The sequence below is a fragment of the Erpetoichthys calabaricus genome, chromosome 10 (genome assembly GCF_900747795.2).
Source record: "Erpetoichthys calabaricus chromosome 10, fErpCal1.3, whole genome shotgun sequence".
Lineage (NCBI taxonomy): Eukaryota > Metazoa > Chordata > Cladistia > Polypteriformes > Polypteridae > Erpetoichthys > Erpetoichthys calabaricus.
In genome coordinates this window covers 66394168-66414288 of record NC_041403.2, presented here as the reverse complement: position 1 = coordinate 66414288, position 20121 = coordinate 66394168, and the positions used below count along the sequence as shown (strand labels likewise).

At 38.0% G+C, this 20121-nt stretch overlaps 1 protein-coding gene across 1 annotated transcript in view; it reads left to right on the top strand.

Moving 5' to 3' along the window:
* nmnat2 (nicotinamide nucleotide adenylyltransferase 2) overlaps window positions 1-20121 on the top strand; it is a 367363-nt gene that overhangs the window by 127111 nt on the left and 220131 nt on the right. The window lies entirely within an intron of this gene.

The following is a 20121-nucleotide window of genomic DNA, read 5'->3' as shown; positions in this document are numbered from 1 at the left end:
CTTTTATAATTGCGGCTTTTTAAGTAACCCGAAACTATATAGATATAATGTAAAAAGGCGATATCCCTCCCATAGTGATACGACGGTAAGAAATCACATAAGAGGAAATAACTTAGCTTTCTTTAATGACGATTTACACGGCTTTACAAATGACAAGCATGACAAGCCCATGTGAGAGTCTGCCATTTTCGTCGCTGCACTGGAGGGTATTTTCAGGATCGGATGACGTAATCTTCCATATGTCCATCGGTTTCAAAGGTGTGCCGGGCAACATTCCAAGGCTTTATACTTTTTCTCCATGTGCAGGCCCTTACTTAGGTAAATCATGCCATTCCAAACAAGGCAAAGAGAGGCATGCTGACTCTTAACACACAGAAATAGTACATGTAGCCCATTTGTCTCTGTCTATCTTGTCTGATGCTTGGCCTAGCAGTTCTAAATGCTGAGCCCCTTTGTACTAAATCTGACTCAGCTGTGCATGTAGAAAGAAAAGAAAAGCAGATTTAAAATATTTGCACAGAGCACAGTGACGTTAAACTTATATTCTGATTACAACCATGTACCATACCAACTCATCCTGGCCACATTGGCATTTAAATTTCTCAGATTTTTATGATTATAACCAGAGCCCTAGTCTATGACCATTCAGGCTAATTGTCGAGTGCCAGGACAGATTGAAATGAACACACTTGAAGGTGGACTCTGCTCAGGCTACTTGTGGCTGCTTTCTCTTGCCTGATCTGTCCCCGTGTGATGTCACAGCATGGCTTTGTTCTTTCTGAAGCCACCATGTAGTGTCTTCTTTAACCTGCCTTTTTTCTTCTCATACTACTCCCACATCTTGACATTAACATCTATGGCTTTTATGTCAAGCTTGCAGATGTCCTTGAAGCGAAGGAGAGGTTGCCCAGTAGTTTCTTTTCCTGACGCAAGGTTAATATATAGCATGTCCTTTGTAACTGCGCCATTATCAATTCAGAAAATGTGCTTTAACTGTCTGAGGCACTGCTGGCCATGTATGTTGTACAAAATGGAGTGTGTTTTGACACCATGGTCCTTGTAGTAAAACCAATATATGTGTCATCTGCAGAGCATGTGAAAGGAATTCAGTCTGCTCTATTGAGAGTACAAAGACCAAGTGTGAGCACATTTTAATCTTAATCGTCATTGCACTGTTACTCCAGACCCCATTTGTCAGTCTGGCTAAAAGTGAATTGTCTTTGCTGCTGGCTTGCTCACTATCTAACGAGAAGGTGTCAATGACAGTACAAACTTCCAGTTTGGTGTAGTTAACAATAATGGATTGGAGGCTGCACCAATCACTGACAGCACTTCTGACTGACCACCAGGCTGAAGTAAGCAAAAGTCCTTGATCTTGAAGGCCACTCTTACTTGTGTGCAGGTTGTGCCACATAGTTTGTTACCAGTGTGTCTTTATTTGTTAATGCACAATGTTTTTTATCATTAGCATTCAAGGTGGAACCGCTTAACATCAGGCCAAACGCAATTATGCTGTTAAGATTAGTCTGGGATTCAGCATTCAACACTGAACAATATATGCACCCCTGCTGCAAATGTGAAAAGTGACAGATGAGCAGCCAGCACGTTCATCACCGAATGAATAGGTTAAAATGAACAATGCTCATCAAATAATGCCAATGCTACAGCCTTTGGGTCTGATTGGAGAGTATAAAGAGCCTAATGAATCGCATAGGACTTCGAATGTGTCTTTCCTTCATTTCCTCTGAGGCTGCAAGTACTGTGCATTCAAGACATTCCTGTGTTGCTGGTGGGCTTGACTCCAACCATTACCCCCTCCTTTTGCCTTTCTACCCTTTCCTATACATGTCTGTTGCTGTATCACACAAATGAGGTGGCATCCATATGATTGGATATGCAAGAGAAATAAAAAAGGGAGCTGGGTAGAGGCTGGGAAAAAGAGAGGCACTTCATTCAGACATTGTGCATCCTGCCTCTGCCCAGCTCTCTTCTTTATTTCTCCATGTCAATTCATTGTTACAACCTCTCTTGTCAAGCTCCTTGCTAGTGTGTGTAATTCTTGTGATTTTTGAATTTGTTTCTGTTTTTTGTTTACATTTCTATTTGTTTGTTCCTTTTTAGCCCATTTCTGTACAGTCATCTGCTTGGCAACTTTTGATTACTGTTTTGAACTACAGACTAATACACATTGTTGTTTTATTTTCTCATGCCATATCTCTTTGTTTTGTGCTGGTTTGTTCAGACCCAGATACCAACCAAGGTGCTCATAGCCAGGTGTGCTTTACATGCACTGCACAGTTTGTACTTTTGGGAAGTGGAAACTGAACTGCTGTGTGTGTTCCCATGTCTGAGTGACTATGGTTGGCATACACCTCACATCCAGGTCCTGCTTCATAATTTTACAACTGCCATCTGGCTCAAAGAATCACCTGCAGTATTCTCACCAGAATTACCTTGCTTTATTGTAATGTGAAGAATATTTAGCTTTTGTTTAAATATAGCATGTTAGTGCTTTTATGTGTATTATTAGTTTTATTTCTTAATAGTTTGATTAAAGGCTATGATTATTGATAAGATAATATAGCAGTAGTGTTAAGACCGTACACGTAATTTGGATATGATATGTAATCCTCTACTTTTTAACATAAAAAAATAATATAGTGCTGAATAGTAATAAACAGCTGTGAACTGTAGGAGACACTTTTAAGTCATCCTTGAACCCAAATGACAACTGAAACCCTGAGTATAAAGCAAGGAGGCTTTTATTGTTATTTTCCCAAATGGGAAAGTCATAATTACAGAATCTCTCCTAAAACAGGTAAAACCCAAAATATTGTAATTCTATTTATTTAGCAGTGAACAGAGTGTTAGCACCTTTAGATTAACTTACTTCAAATTAACTATAATTAAAGAAATAATTTTCAATCAAGAACAAAGTAACGAATGATGAAAAAGTTAGTACTTTATTTGAACTAGATCAAATTTAAAAGATAACAGAAGAGAATAATAAATGTATCATAAACAAGCCAGGAAAAACAAAGAATTTAAGGATTGAACTAGGGCTGCACGATTAATCTTTTTTTTCTCATGATAACGATATTTATGACCCACGATCAGTTAATAAATATCGTCGCGATTTTACAGTATAAAGACCAAACTGTTTTTTATGGGCTGAGTTTACGGATTGGACTGCGTCACTATGACGTTACTGCGTCTAGATTGCAAGCGCTTTCTGAAGCAGTAGAAGTCAATAGCAGCAATAACAGTCAGTCAGAATAAACATATGATGGCAGAGCATCGTGCAGAAGTGCGATCGTTAGTTCCTAAAAAGGGGTCATACTCAGTTGTCTGGAACTATTTCGATTTCGAGGAATGTGATGTTGATCAGGTACGAGTCTTGTGCAAACTTTGCTCCTGTTCCGTCCAAACGTCCCAAGGTAACACAACAAACCTCATCAACCACCTTAAAAGCCACCACAAAGTACACTATCAAGAATTTCAACGACTGAAGGCACAAACAGCAACAACAAAAAATTACCAGCCATCCACAACACAGACAACAATATCAGGGACATTGTTCAACGCAATACCATATCTGCCTAGCCAGTACCGCCGCTCCCTATACGCAGAATACGCAGTCTGCGTAGGGCACCAACTCCCAGGGGGGCACCATCCCAGCTGCTCAAAAAAATCGTTTTTATATATTATAATAATAAATTAATATTAATAATATACATATACAAATAAACAAAAATATAAACGTATATATTGCATTTTACGGTGAACGCAGAGTAGGCTAAGCACACGTGATGACGCGCGCGCCCTCACCTCTGTACCGAAATCTCTGGATTGCTCTGCGCATAGCAGTGACGCTCCCTGTAACTGTTGCCTCTGCTGAGCGAAGTTTTTCTAAAATGAAGCTCATCAAAACGTACTTGCGCTCATCTATGGCACAAGAGCGCATGAGTGGTCTGGCAATTGTCAGCATCAACTCTGAATTAGCAAAGACTTTATCATATGAAGAGCTCATTTACGACTTTGCCTCAAGAAAAAGCAGAAGTGTGCCTTTGTAAATTTTGAACTTTGGAAAGCTCCAGCAGATGACAGTGTTGATTTTATTTCAGTTTATTATTGTTTATTTTATTTATTATAAATGTTTTATTTAAAGTGTAATTTTAGTTTGTATTTTTGCTGTAGAGCTACAATTGTAATTTATAAATAATACAATTTATTTATGTATTTACTTTTATTTGAATAAAGTTCTATTTTGGCCCCTATAGTAGGTGTTTTTTTTATTATTTTATTTTTACTTCCGTAATATTTGGGGGAGGGGGCACAAAAGTAAATTTCTGCTTAGGGCACCCATTTGGCCAGCAGCGGCCCTGTGCCTAGCTCGCAAAGACACCGGGAAATAACAGAGGCGATCACGTACCATATAGCCAAGGATATGTGTCCAATAACCACCGTGAGCAGTGAGGGGTTTAACAAAATGATCGCAACACTTGATAAAAGATATAGCATTCCCTCTCGCAACCATTTTTCCAATGTTGCGCTGCCCTCGCTGTATGCGAAATGCCGAAAAGAAATAGAAAGAGAAATTCTCAGGCTCAGCCTTGAATATTTTGCTGCCACGACCGACTTATGGTCAAGCAGAACTGCGGAACCGTATTTGAGCTTGACAGTTCATTTTATTGACAGCGAGTTTGAGATGAAAAGCAAGTTTTTGCAACATTCGTTTTTCCCACAAGACCATACAGCGGAGTTTATTGCAGTGGGCCTCAAAGAAGCGATGTCCGCTTGGGGCTTGGTGGAAGAAAGACTTGTGTGCATCACAACGGACAACGCAGCTAATATGATTAGGGCAGCATCTGTGAATAACTGGCCGAGGCTACACTGCTTTGGTCACAGACTTCATTTACCAAAGGAATAATCGTCATTATTAATCGTGATAAAAATTTTGAGCAAAATAATCGTGATAATCATTTTTTCTGTTATCGTGCAGCCCTAGATTGAACCAACTGAGTGAACAATTAAACATAAAAGGAACATTTAACGTTAAATATCAAAGCAAAATTTTCAAAAAATTTCAAAATTTTCAAAAATCCAATCCTAGGAATCTATAATAGAAAAGATGAAAACTTTAAAACTGACCTAAAGTTCATCCATAAAGAATCAAGCATACAAGTGAATGCCAACTAATGTCATGTTGAAGAGTAATGGCAAACCAAAGCTTTTTATGCTTTCCCATTCTGGCGTAGTCTATAAATGCTAATAATTAACAAGTAAGGAGAAAAGGGACTAGGGAAAATCTAAACATTATCAAAAAATTAAGTCTTGGGAAAGGAATCCTTATATTTATTATAAGAGAAAGTTAACACAACAGATTGGGCAAATGATACAAATCTAATGTTCCACAAGGCCTTACTAAACACATGGTGGTCCCAGACTACCACATAGATTGGTGGGTTCACTTATTCCCCACAAGAATTCCTCGCTGTTCAACTTACTTTATATCTCTCTGTGTTCCATGCTGTTTCTCCACATTATAGCTTATCACCTCCCACTAGCTGACCCCTGGCCAAAAACTCTTCTACATATGCCAAGTTGGTCTTCTCAATATTCTGAAGGGTCTTTCAAGCTCTGTCCATTAAGTACTTGCCAAGTTGGCCAGGAATCACTTCAGGGGTCCCAGATGCTGTGAAGAAGCCTTGGGGCCTTTTGCCTAGAGGATCTTCTCGTGGCCACTGCTACTCCTGCACATCCATCCAAGTCAACAGTGTAATACAATTGAACACTTTAGAGCTGGGGGACTCCAAAACATTACTGAAACTTTTACAAGGTCCTGAGTTTTTCTGGTAGTACTGTCTAGCTGGTATAAGCTAGATCACTACATGTACAGTATTCCTTTGACAAGTTGTTAATATTCAAGATTAGCAGGAGTCCAGGTGGACTATGATGTTTGCTGATGACATTGTGATCTGTAATGAAAGTAGGGATCAGGTTGAGGAGACCCTGGAGAGGTGGAGATATGCTCTAGAGAGGAGAGGAATGATGGTCAGTAGGAATAAGACAGAATACATGTAAATGAGAGAGAGGTCAGTGGAATGGTGAGGATGCAATGAGTAGAGTTGGCGAAGGTGGATGAGTTTAAATAGTTGGGATCAACAGTACAGATTAATGGAGACTGTGGAAGAGAGGTGAAAAAGAGAGTGCAGGCAGGGTGGAGAAGAGTGTCAGGTGCGTGTAACAGACAGGTACCAGCAAGAGTGAAAGAGAAAGACTATAGGATAGTAGTCAGACCAGTTATGTTATATGGGTTGGAGATGGTGGCACTGACCAAAAACAGGAGACAGAGCTGGAGGTGGTAGAAATAAAGATATTAATATTTGCATTGGGTGTAACAAGGATGGATAGGATTAGAAATGAGTACATTAGAGGGTCAGCTTAGGTTGGATGGTTGGGAGACAAAGTCAGAGAGGTTTGGACATGTGCAGAGGAGAGATGTTGGGTATATTGGGAGAAGGATGCTAGGGATGGAGCTGTCAGGTAAGAGGAAAAGAGGAAGGCCTAAGAGGAGTTTTATGGATGTGGTGAGAGAAGACATGCAGGTGGGGGGTATAACAGAACAAGATGCAGAGGACAGGAAGATATGGAAAATTATGGTCCGTTGTTACAACCCTGGCTAATTTATCTGGCTAAATTTATTGAATATTTTGGTTACATAAAGGCAAAGGGCAGACAGGCAGGTGGATATATAAATGGATACTCTGTTTAGATCTTAGATCAAACTAATAAATCTGCCAAATAAGGTGTTCTCCTTACAATGCATCTAACATTTTTCCTTTCACCTTTGCCTTCATTGTCATTCTATGGGAAATGATTTTGCTGAGAAATCTTTTTCAATATGTTCTCTATGTATTTGATACCTTTTGGGTATTTGAATGTTTACCATACAGAAAGGTATACACGTGTATCGTTTACAGTCAAGTGTGATTTATTATCCAGTCATCCATTTTCTGGGACCAGTTATTCTATGACAGGTGATGTTGGGAATATGCTGGGAGCACTGGAAACAAGGCAGGATCTCACCTTAGACAGGGTGCCAGTCTTACATTCACATATCCACACTTATTCCTTAAAGGTCAGTTTAGGTTAAAGTGATTCAGCTTAATTTATTTATATGTATTCTCTTCACAGATCACTGCCTCTGAGAACACTACAATGCTCTAATTGTTAATTATTAAACTTTAAAGTAATTTGTGCAATTATACTTATAACTTTAAACACAGTGAAACAGAATTGATCTTAATGATTAGTATACACTAATATGACAATATAAATTCCATTAAGGTATTGAGATTTGAACAGATGACCATGGAGGAGAGGAAAAGTTAAACTACAGTTAATAGCATTCCTTCATACAATAAACCTCTTGGGAGGTCCACAGTCAGTCAGTTATAAACAACATAACAGAGCACTCACTCTGTTTACATTTCAAAGGAAAACCCTGATTACTTGTAGAAAACCTGGCTGAAAATTAAACTTTAGTCTCTGAAGCTGTGAAACAGCAGCTTATATTATTCTACTATCCTATGATTTATTGTTCCACATTTAAATTCAGATAAATCAAGTTTTGAAACTGATTGTCTTCCTTCTGTGTACTTATATTTATGCTCACATCAGTGTCTACTTTTGTAAATGAGACCTCATGCCCTGGAGTAAATGCTGTGAGGGCATAAAATAAGGAGAAGAAAAGTCTGCAGTGCCTTTGCCTCTAATTATACAGGATTCTTTGCGTCTGTTTGCCAGATAGAGTGGCTCCCTCACATTCTTTCACAACAGTAATCTTCCTGTCACCTCTTGTCACTCTCTCTCTGTCTTTTCCTTTTGTGTGTCACTCAGCTGCCACCTACACCCAAATCAACTTACATTGTAAAAAAGCACCAATGTCATATTTGGAACAGAATCTTAATTTGCCTTTAAGAATTTTAATTTATCAGTAATCTATTTACAAATTCATCGATGTATTTATTTTCATTATTCAATGTATGCATGATTAGTTTACTCCACTCTCACCCTTCCATGTTTTCTTGTAGCTTGTGCAACAGGTAAAAACTCACTGCAGTAGATGCATCTTTTCTAATGTCTCGGATTCTATGAGTCAGCGGGACACATTTAGTCACATTTCTCAGTGATACAGATCACTGATGCGTAAATTTCACCTTGTGAAATCAGCAATTCTTTGTCTCTTAGAATATCATAATATGCAATATATTTAATAAAAGATTGACCTTAATACGCTCAACAGCTACGTTTCAAAATGGGAAATGACATTTTTGTGTCATGATTTTATGCATTTTCCATTTCAGATTATATTACATGCTGCTTGGAGTACACATGACACCTACTAAAGCCCTGAAGAGATATTTCAGTCTTAATAGGGAGCAAGAAAAGTGTCCTTCTGTTTTTCATGACAAGCTAAATAAAAAAAATTGCTACAAAAAAAAAATCAAAAACATTTTGGTTCACCAACAAAGAAATGCTTATGCAGCTATCCATCCATTACTGGACTCGCTAAATTAGTCAGAATTATGGGGATCAGAGACAATGTTTAGGTGAAGAACAAATAGGCAATTAAAAAAAAAAAAAGATAAATATGTTTAATTGCCTTATTTTGTGTACACCCCTTTCCTAATGTTTCACTGTTTTAGATAATTCATCAGTCAGTTTGAGCTATTTTTGGGATTTTGGCATTATTATTATTTTCTTTTTCTCTGTTAAACATTAGGAAGGTTTTTATCAAGGTTGCTGCCATTTTGTAATGTTTTCTGATAGACCCAGCCATGTCGCTTTTTAGTGACCAATACAAATGGTTTGTTATTGGTACTTGCTGAGGACTCCAGTCTAATGTCTCCTGTCCCGGATGGCAGTCCCTGTTTGTCTGATTAAGTTGATTAAGCTGATGAAGCAGCTGTTAGTGTGAGCTCAGACGTAAAGTTTTAACTCACCATTAGTCTATACTCTATTCAGTATTGTTTTGAGTTTTCATGCTTTATTTGACCAATCATGAATCCTTGAGGTAGCATTAATAGCAAATAGATCATAAAGGGCTGGTGTCCCGAGGCATGCTTCCTTTACTGACCCGTTTGAAAAGAGAAAGAAAAGGAAAAAAATCACAAATACTGCAGCTGCTTTCAGCTGCAAAGTTAGCAGCCATATTGTGGTCCAACCTCCATTGCTGTTTGTGGCTTATGTTTACATTCTTTTTTTTGGTCTTTTTTGTTCATGTTTTATCCCATAAATGTTTCTTTATTATTTGTATAACTATGTGTTTTTGTCAGTTGTGATTACTGTTTATTTTCAATGAATGAAACAAATGTGCATTACTTGAAGATAAGTAACTGTACTTGTACTGTATTACTAGGGTGTTGTACCGTGTTAGCCATTATGAATGTAGAGAAAAGCCAAGCAAAATGACACCTTTTATTGGCTAACTAAAAAGATTACAATATGCAAGCTTTCGAGGCAACTCAGGCCCCTTCTTCAGGCAAGATGTAATCGTGTACTTGTACTGAGAATTCAAGAAAAGTAGAGGAAGATTAAAAGGAAAATATTAATATTTTTCAGAATTTTAACTGCAGGGATAAGCAGATTATTTCAATTAAGATAAAGAATACATATATATATATATAATATCAAACAAAAAACAACTCCCAAAACACACACAAGAACTTCTGGCTTGAATAAGAGAACTGTTGCTGTATGTAGGAGGCAGTTGTATTGCGTGTTTACATTTAGAGACATTGACATTCAAACAGAGCAAGTCCAGCTTGGTGCGCCTACAAGTCTAAGATGCTAATTAAGTTTGTTCATTTTGATGTCCCCTTGGTTAAATCAACACCATTTTAGGGTCAGAATGATTCATTCATTAGAATATTAGTACATAGTGAATCATTTGTTTCTGAGTTAATAAACATTAATCAAGGTGATATATTTTACTTCCCTAGGCAGAATTTAGTGCAATGTCTAAGTAACAAAATGTAGTTTTAAATGTAATCTGCACACTTTTTCAACACTGTGTCCACCTCCTGCCTTTTCTTCTTCGTCAAATCATATCTGGTGAAAATTTTAAAACTTTATGCATCTGAAATACTACATTTAAGCTGGTTCTCCTCAATAAATAAATGCCACAGTACCTGAACTTGCAGTGACTTGCCATGACATGTAAAAGTTCATCCTATATCCTTTATGGAGACAGTTCTGAGTTTTATCTCCATGTTCAGAAGAGCTGCTCTTGCGATAAGGTGCAAAAGGCAGTGATGCTACCAGTTGAGTATGGGAACATTTAATATGTCCCACATTACATTTTCAGGGTCTCTTACATTCTTAAATGTGATAGATGTTGGTAGCCATCAGATTTTCTTCAGATCCTCTTCACTCACCCTGTGATGATTTTCAAGTTCCCAGCTTGTCCAAAAGGCAGTTAATGTAGGTTGACTTCTTGGGTCTGCAATGACAGCCGCATATCTTTGATTTAACACTTCATTTACAATTAATAGTAACAAGGCAGAGGCCAAATCTTAATGTCACTATCATAATTAAATAAATTAGTTAATAATTGTACAAAAGAAAGTTGTCATCCCCCCGCCCCCCAGAAAAGAGAGACAGAGCTTCTACAAGGGCAGCCGCTAGCACAGTGCCAGGAAGTTAAGGAATTTGATGTTGTGTAGCAGAATCTGAGAAACTGAAGTGCAAAAGAGCAGTGGTAAAAGGATCTACAGTAACTGGTCATTAAAGTGCACTTGGACTTTGTTCCATATGGTGCCTTTCATGGATGGCTTGGTACTTCAGAAGACAGACAGAAATGTGGTTCAAGGCAATGTAGGACAACAAGAGCAATTAAAAGACAGCCTAAATGCAAGCTTACTAGAAAATATCTAGACAGTGGGAATAACTTGTAGTGAACTACTATGTATAAATGACAACAACTTTGAACTTGAAAAACTGTGAATGAAGCATGCACAGGTTAACGCTAATGACATAGTAAACTCAGATGTATTTTTTGAAAGTATAGTCTGTTGAGAATAAATGACAGAAAAACAGCACAAGAAAAATGAAACCATTCCATTTATAAACCCACTTATTCAAATACTGTGTTGCAGGAGGCCAAAGCCTATCCTGGCAGCATCGTGCACAATTAAAAACCAACCCTTGATAAAGCACCTACTACAGGACATACTTACTCACATTAGCCCGGTATACAGTCGACAATCAGCCAAACCTTCACCCCTGTGAAATGTGAGAAGAAAGCTGAATACTTGGAAGAGCAAGTGAAGCAGAGACATAAAGAACATGCTTACACTTAGATATTGTCTGAATCTGACTCTGCTAACATTTAGTACCATTCAGTTTAATTAAATTGTATTTTCCCAAGAGGGTAATTTGGTTTGTCAGCAGTTTCTAGAAAGACACATTGACATGACATTAAAAACACATCAACAAAAAACACAGCCATCAAACATAATTTTAGCTCAAGTACCTAAAATTATGTTGCATACTTATGGCATAACATTAGACCATATGTATTACATATAAAAATTAAGCCAACATTAAGACTTAAGTAATGATTGATGCAAATGACAACTGTTCATCCCATGATTTAAGTGTATCAATATAAAGCTGGTATAAAGGAGTATTTCTTCTTTTTATCCTTGGAACCTTGAACCTGTGACTTGATGGCAAAAACTGAAATTGAAAATGTAGTGGGTGAGTCCTGCCTGACAAAATACGCTCTGCTTTCCATACTGCTCGCTTATTATACAGGTTTGTGAGAGTTGACTGTTGAGACCTCTTTATTTTACTGCTCCACTTTACAATTTGATTTATTCTGTTTTTGTTGCAGTCATTAATATTTCCAAACCAGGTTAGCAGAATACAAATAAAGACAGACTTAATAAAAGATTCATAAAAGATTGGCATAATGGTTGACTCACACTAAGAAGATGCAGCTTCCTTAGACAGCACTGGTGCTGCTGTCCCTTTTTGCAGATGGCTTCTGTATTTTCATTAATAGGAACTTCCGAGTCTATGATTGTCCCCAGGTATTTATTACTGTCAAGAATCTCCACTGCCTGGTTTCTTCTGGGTAAATGGGTTTTCTTCTGAAATTGATTAGTTCTTTAGATGTTTTAACATTTAGGTGTTGAAAACATTAACCATAGTAATTAACAAAATCATCTACCACTGGTATTTACAGTTTTGTTCTTGTTAAACAGGCTTACCATTACTGAGATGAACCTATTTTCAAATTTATAATGATAACAATTAGTGCCTAGAATTTACAAAAAAGGTGTGGATAAGGACAGCATGTCAGACAGACATCCTTAGACTTTCACTCTCTGAGTTATGTCATGCCAAATGAAAAGTACAATACAAAAAAGTGGTAAGTGTAAGTGTCACATGGGATGGACAGGTATCCCTACTAGAAGAGGGGAAGGTTCCTTACCTAGGCAGGAGGCCACAAATGACCTGACCGAGAGAGAGAGAAAGGGGACTTACCTGAACCAGGTGGATAGACGGACATCCCGATCAAAAGAGGAGTTCCCATACCTGGATGGGGCGCCCAGGTGGATGAACAGGCATCCCAAAAAGCGGTATTTATGACACCTTCCCTGGCCAGAATAAAAGAAGAAAAGGACAGGGAAGGACTATCTCTGAGGGGTGTTTATTCCCCCCCAGGCACTAGATGGCTTCAGCCCTCCTTATCGGCTCCCATTTGGGAACCAGAAGGGAATGCAGGGATTTGTAGTCTGGCAGCACAGCCCTGCTGGGGTCCATGGGTGACACAAGAGAGCACTGCAGGAAGATATGATTCCTATTATGTGGGACTTCCGTTTGACAGGAAGTGCTTCTAATGGATAGCAGCCCTGGCACCAGAAGTACTCCCGGGTCCTCAATAAAAGGGACCGCACTTCCTTGTCCAGGCAAGTTGGAGCTGGGAGGAAGGAAGGCAATACTCGCCTGGAGGAGGGCAGTGTGGTGGAGACAGGAGAAGTGAAATGGATGAGAGATAACTTGTGTGTTTTGTACTCCATTTGGAGGTATTTCTATAATAAACAACCCTTTGATTTGAACCTGGGATTATCTTTGTGTTTTCTTGTTTGGCGTTTGGGGCTCACTTGTGCCCTGTTTAATTTGAATAAGATAACTGCAATCCTACAGATAGACTTAGGGGGGCATTTGCACCCTAAAACATTTGAGTACTGTCTTTTCTTTTGTGCTTTAAGTGCTGCTTATTTAAAACTAGCCATCCCCGATGCCTCTGTCCGCACAGTAGTGAAACAGGAAAAATTTTAAAAATCAATAAACAAACCAGCATCTCTAGCTAAGCGGACGCAACATACACTCCAAAACGTGGCAACAGGTAGACCAACACGAACAGAGGCTGGCATGAGAGTGAGGAGGGTCCAGCCCGGCTCCTCACTACTGATGTCATGCTTCCCCCTCCCCTCGGCCAATAGCCTCTGTCTCAGATTAGTGTGAATATATCGCTCCTGCAAGCGAACTATGATTCTTAGTGTGATGTGAGAGGTTGCAAAATCAACCAGAATGTTCAAGCAAATTACAGAAAAAAACCCCAATTTAAATCCATTAAGTTGTTCTCTCCTTCGCTAGGTAAGCGGATGTAAGGTACATGCCCAGAGGCTGGCGCGTGAGTAAACGGGCCCTGCCCCCCTCCCCTCAGTTTGCTCAGCCTCCCTTGGATGTGTGCAAATAAATTGGTACCGGAAGCAAACTATGATACTTAGTGCGGTGAGAGAAAGTCACAAAATCAAACAGAATGTTCAAGCAAATTATAGAAAAAAAACAGATCTAATCCGTTAGTATTTCTCTCATGATAAGCAGAGAGACAGACATACAGACGCTGGATTTTATGTATAGAGAGAAAAGGATTATACTGAGTTGAGCCGCAGAGGCATCAGCATTTGTAGAGAGTTTTGCTGAGAGACCTCTAATTACTGAAAACAGCATCTTTGGATCTCAGCTGTCTTTAGCGAAAGATTTCAATTTTACATCTTTGTTTTGAAGACAATTTCATAGTAAACAGGAAATTGGAATAGATAGTGCTGTTAGAGTCATGAATATTTCACTTATTTATAGTTATTTGATCATTATTTCATATAAACGTTCAAACATTTAGAGAAAAAAATTCTACTCAGCCAATGATTTTTTCTTTCACATTTAAATGCTGTTGTAAACATCTAAGGCACACACATGCAAGAACAGACTGTCACCTGCAAAATGTTAGGTTTATATAGTGTTAGCATAAGCTGTAAAAACTGCTGAATGTAAATCAAGGGACAGTAGACTTAGAGGCTATAACATGCAAAGGTTTCCTTGTTTTATTTCTCTTATCCCACCCAGCAGGTAATTATTGACTGAATAAAGATGGTTAGCAGCAGATGTGGATGGGCAGGGCTGCATATAGAAGGTGAGGCTATCAGCAAAGCTCAGGGTTAATCCTGATAATTTCTCACTTTGTGGATGCTTTGAGAGCGCTTCCAGAGGACTATGAGTAGAAGGCAGCTCAGGGCCAACTGAGAAATGTCAAAGGGATTTCGTAAAGAAAGAAGCACTGTATTTGTGCAACATTAATCAATATAGCCACATTTTACAGTATTTTTTATGCTGAATTCAAACATCTAATCAGACTTTCTCTGTAATGCAAGGATTTTAATTATTATTATTTGTATGACATTGATTTTAAGTGACACACAATTCAAATGTAGAATTACCGTTTTACGAGAAAACAGACAACTGTAAAAATTCTGGGTGCCCATAGGTAAACCCCATGTAATTTTAAAGAAAACACTGACTGTAAACATGTTGAAAATCAAAAGAAAACATCTGTGCAGATGCAAGTCTCAAAACTGCTCCAAGATGATGGAACTTCCGGTGAAAAGGACTTCCAGTAGGAAGGGTCTAGGAGGGTGGACATCAGTTCTCCAGTCTGCAAAGGTTGGAGGAGATAAGGTGTTAGTAAACCATGCCATCCTGTGTTCTGGCAGGAAATTACTGTGACCCGAGCCTTTAAAGCTGTCCTCAATTAATGCATACGCACGTGACACTGTATGTTTACACTATATGCTGTATACAGGTACATGTGGGACCATGTCATCTAAAAGCCAGACGTGTACACTTGTCTACTGCAATTGGCGTAAGGAATATCCATCTTAAGGATGCAGCATTAGTCAGCAACCATACTGGAACTCCACTTGCCTTGGTATCGCTTTTCCATTTCAGTAATGTCCTGATGAAACCGCTTACCATGTTCAACACTTATTGCTCCGAGACATCCAGGGGAAAAAGTCCAGAAAGTTATAATTTGTTCACAAATGGCAATGAAAACAATTTAATTCTTATTTTAACATATCCCTTAATAAGGATGACAGAAAAATTCTGGGTACTTTTAAAACACCCCTAAATTGTTCTGTGACAAAGTCTTTTTGACCAGTGCCATTTGTTCAGAGTACAGTTTGAAGTTTAGGTGCAACAAGAGAAAAGCTTGTGCAGACACTGGGAGAAGATGTAGACTCCATGTAGGCATTAACTGAGCCAGAATTCAATCCCTGACTTCTGGAGCTGTGTGGTCACAGCAGTAACCCATATTCAACTGTGCTGCCTTAAAACTTTGTCGATTCCAACATCTGGTTTCTGTCTGAGAGGAGTTTTTTATGTTGTTCTTGCATCTCTGTGTGTTTTCCTCTGGGAACTCTCAAATACTGTATGTGGCAGTGAAAATAATTGCCAAATTTCTGCAAGTGTGAGTGTGTTAGTGGGTCCTGGGAAGGGCTGGCAATCTGTATGTGATTTGTCAGTGTCTTGTACTTTACAACAAAGACTGTCCCAAATAATTAAAATCATTATGTGTATTCAATTATACATTTTCATAAAGGAACTAATAACTACATCACAACAAATACTCAAATCTGAATCTCTAAATTAGTCCACCATACCAGAATAAAAAAATGAAAAGTGATCAAAAAGGTATCAAGGTCTGAATCTTAAACATCTTTTATCCAATAGGTGCCCTATTCCTTGATGCTACCACAAAAGACTGCTGACCTTCTCCATTATTCTGAAATAAATAAACATAGTGGGTTTAAGAATATTTTGTCATGTTATTTTACCATTATTTATAACATTTCAAAACCTAAATATTTGTTATATGTCATGAACCTAAAGGTTTAAGCAGACCTGGAGCATACTGTTGGATTTAGATTCTTAACACCAGTCACATGACCTGTTCTGGTAATACAAACTGATAACTTATATCTTTAGGGAATGAAAGGTTACTGATTAAGCTACTGATGTTTGGAGAACAATATCCCCCTGGCTCATTTTTTTTTGGTTTTTTTTCAGCTAGGAAAGTACAAACACTGAGAAAATCTGACTTTTGTGCAGCACATCTATAATTCAGATTGACATAATGCCAAAAGAATTCTTGGCAGTTGTGACTCACCAAGCTGTTTACCTGTAGCGCTTTTGACTTTTAGGATGCCCCTAACCTGCTTTGCTGAGCTGTAATTACGGGTGCAGTGTTGTCTTCAGTGACATTACTAGGATGTCACCCTGCTGTGGGCATTTAGATATGTAGGGAGAGCAACTACCGGTAAATGCCAAAATATGTTTTAATGTTATTGATTTTTCATAGACATTTTTCATTGCACTGCCCACCCCTTTCCCACTCATACCAACACCCCGGTTCTCTTAAAAGTACAGAGTACTGGTAAAACGCAAAGAAGAAGATGAAAACCTTGATCTGCTTTTTAGATAGCTGGAGGAATGTCATTTTAGAGTTCATAACGTGAGAAGTTTTTATTAGCCTGCAGTTGAATAGGGACATACTGTCTTGTAGGGGCAGCATATTTCCAAAAATTGTACTTACAGGCTTGCATACTGTATGTTTTCCCTATATGTTTACTTATTTCATTATCCCTTAGTCAACCAAACAGTCTATCACACAGTATAAATACTGTATAAGTGATGTACAGTGTGAATACTGCAGCATAACAGTCAAACAAGGTTAATTAAATTCAGGGTCTGGGGGAAGGAGGACGGGGGTGTTGTAGCCTATCTTAGCTGCACTGTACACAAAGCAGGAAACAGTCCCAGATGGGACACAGATCCATTACTGGGAACACTTTCATACTCTTTTACACTCTCTCAGGGCCAGTTTGAAATCACCAGCTAATTTAGCCCACTATGTCATTGGGGGATATGACATGAAGTAGAATATGCAAGCTCCACATGGATGACAACCAGATATAGGGCTTGAATTGGGATTATGTGAAGTGGCAATGCTCTGCTTTAATAAACAAATGAATAATTTTCTGTAATAAGTTTGTTTTGTAAATAATTGTAAAATCCTTGCACAATATTTATGTAAACTAATTTTCAGTTTTGTCATAAGGTTTCACCTAGGTTAACGGCACATTTTTATTGGCTAACTAAAAAGATTCTGGGACAGTTGCCTTCAAAAGCTTGCATATTGTAATCTTTTTAGTTAGCCAATAAAAGGTGTCATTTTGCTTGACTTTTCTCTACATTCATAATGGCTAACATGGTACAACACCCTAGTACTACAGTCAATTTGTCTAAATTCTAAAAAAAAGTCTTTCTTACCTGAAGCAGTCAAATACCTCAGAAAAAGGACAATGGCAAACGTCATTGTTTACAAAACAAACTTCAGGAAACCATGACCGTGGATGTGAATAGTTGTTGAGGATGGACAAAAGTGATAAGGTGAATGGCAGAATCTTATAAAAAAAAAAAAAATTTTTTCTAAAAATGAAATGGATGAGGTGTTTTACAATATACAGGGTGTCCATAAAGTCAGTGTGCAATTTTAAATAGTTGTAACTTTGTAAGTATATGTGATAGAAAGAATAAAGAATTTGTAAAAAGGATTAGAAAGCTTGATGTATCTAGTTTTTTTTTTTGTTTTTTTTTGTCTTTAGAAGTTTTGTTTTGCCATATTGGGGGAACTGAAAATCCACATGAGTCTGTTGAACATGGAGATTCTCCCAAAGTTAATGTATGGTATGCTTTGGGAAAAATCAAGTCATAGGGCCATTCTTTTTTGAAGGGTTAATGGTGATAGCTATTTAGAAATGCTGCAAAATTACTTTATTCCTCAACTTGAACAATTAGGACTGATAGAGAATACAGTGTTTCAACAAGATGGTTCTCCTTGTCACTTTGACAGATTGCCAGACAGTTTCTACATGAGAAATTCCCAAACTGATGGATTGATTGGAAGAGGTGGACTATTTTATTGTCCATCACATTTGCCAGATTTGACTCCACTGGATTTCTTTTTATGGGGACATGTGAAAACTAATGTTTATTCAACCAAACCTCAATCTTTAGAAGACTAGCTAGGATAACTGATGTGATTGCTGGTATTACTGAAAATCATCAGCTTGAAAATGTTTTCCGAGAACTATAGAATCGTATTACCCTTTGTATTAGTAATGATGGTGGACATGTTGAAAATTAACAAGAACAATAAAAAATGTAAGTGTTTCTTCTTTCTAATCCTTTTTACAGATTCTTTCTATCACATATACTTACAAAGTTACAACTATTTTAAATTGCACATGGACTTTATGGACACCCTGTATGTGCAATCTTGAGCTGTGGATCAACACTCAGAAACATTTTTGGCTTGAAAATGGACTTATCCTGTACATTTTTAAGGCTTTTTTTTGTTTGTTTGGAGTAGTTTCCCATTTTAAACCAGAAAAACAGGCACAGTATTTTTTTTTTATTTATAAACATCTAGCAGAGGGGACCAACACTGCCCAAGGTGGAATAAAGTGCAGGTGGGGTCATTAAATAAATTTCCCAGGGATAGATATTTTGGGCCCAAGACAACATTTCACTGACAAAACCTGCCACAGGGAGCAACTGTGGAAGACCAAAAAAGGCTTCCTAGGGGCACTTCCCTAATAAAACACAGGTGCAGTTACTAAATGAAGTTTCCCTGGAGAGCAAAACATAGCTTGGGGTTTTCCACTGAACAAATGGGAAAATCTGTGTGAAATATGATGGAGGTAGGATTCAACAGTGTGGATTAGTACTCTCTACAAACCCACAAACACCCATTCTAGTCTTTATATATTAGAAGCTTTACTTAAGAACATAACTTCAGCATTTTTTGCTACAGGAAATGATAATTTAATTGATTACTTACTAAAGAAATGGTTTGAATTTCAACTACAACCTTGCTTAGAGGAGATTATTGCTCAATATCTCATAGTGATCTAGCAGCTTCAAATATTTTCTTTCTGGCTTTCTACATTATAAAACAAGCACATCTTTGATGTGTAGCAGAATATTGGGAGAACATTTCATGTGAAGGCAATAGCATCATACAAACTCCAACTTGACAGGAACGTGGCTAAAAACTGAAGCCAAATTCCTGGAGTTGTGAGGCAGTAGTTCTAACCACTAAACCATTAAGCTGCCTTCATGAAGAGACTAGAAACCCATGAATAAAAATAGAATTAGCCAAATCAATATGCGGACAACAATTTTGGATGATCCGCTGTGGCAACCCCTAACGGGAGCAGCCAAAAGAAAAAGAAGTAGAAGAGATTCTTATTTGGTGCGATTGTGATTGGGCTCCTGTATCCATCAGGGGGCGCAAACTTCCTGTGAAATTAGGCTGTTTTAACAGAGTAATCAAGGAAGTTACAACCTGGCCTAGGTTTCCCCTTATGAACAGAAAAATACAACCCTGTAAATCTAAAGTTTTCCCTCCGAGGAAAGAAAATAAAGCTCTGTGTAGCTAAATAAACCAAATAAGGAATTGTACTTGTGTTCTTTTAATGTTGATCACTTACAATGTCAAGAAATAACAGCAAAAGCAGCCCAGTGGGACACAGATGCAAACAGCAAAGCCTTCACACCACTTTAGCTGATTTATCCGAGTAATGGTTGTACTGTAAACCAGAGGTTATGCAGGTCTTAGCAATGGTGTCAGTTCTTGGAACACTTATAAAATCTTTAGGATCTGATCCCTGGCTTAATAGTTTTTACAGTTCTTTGTCCCAA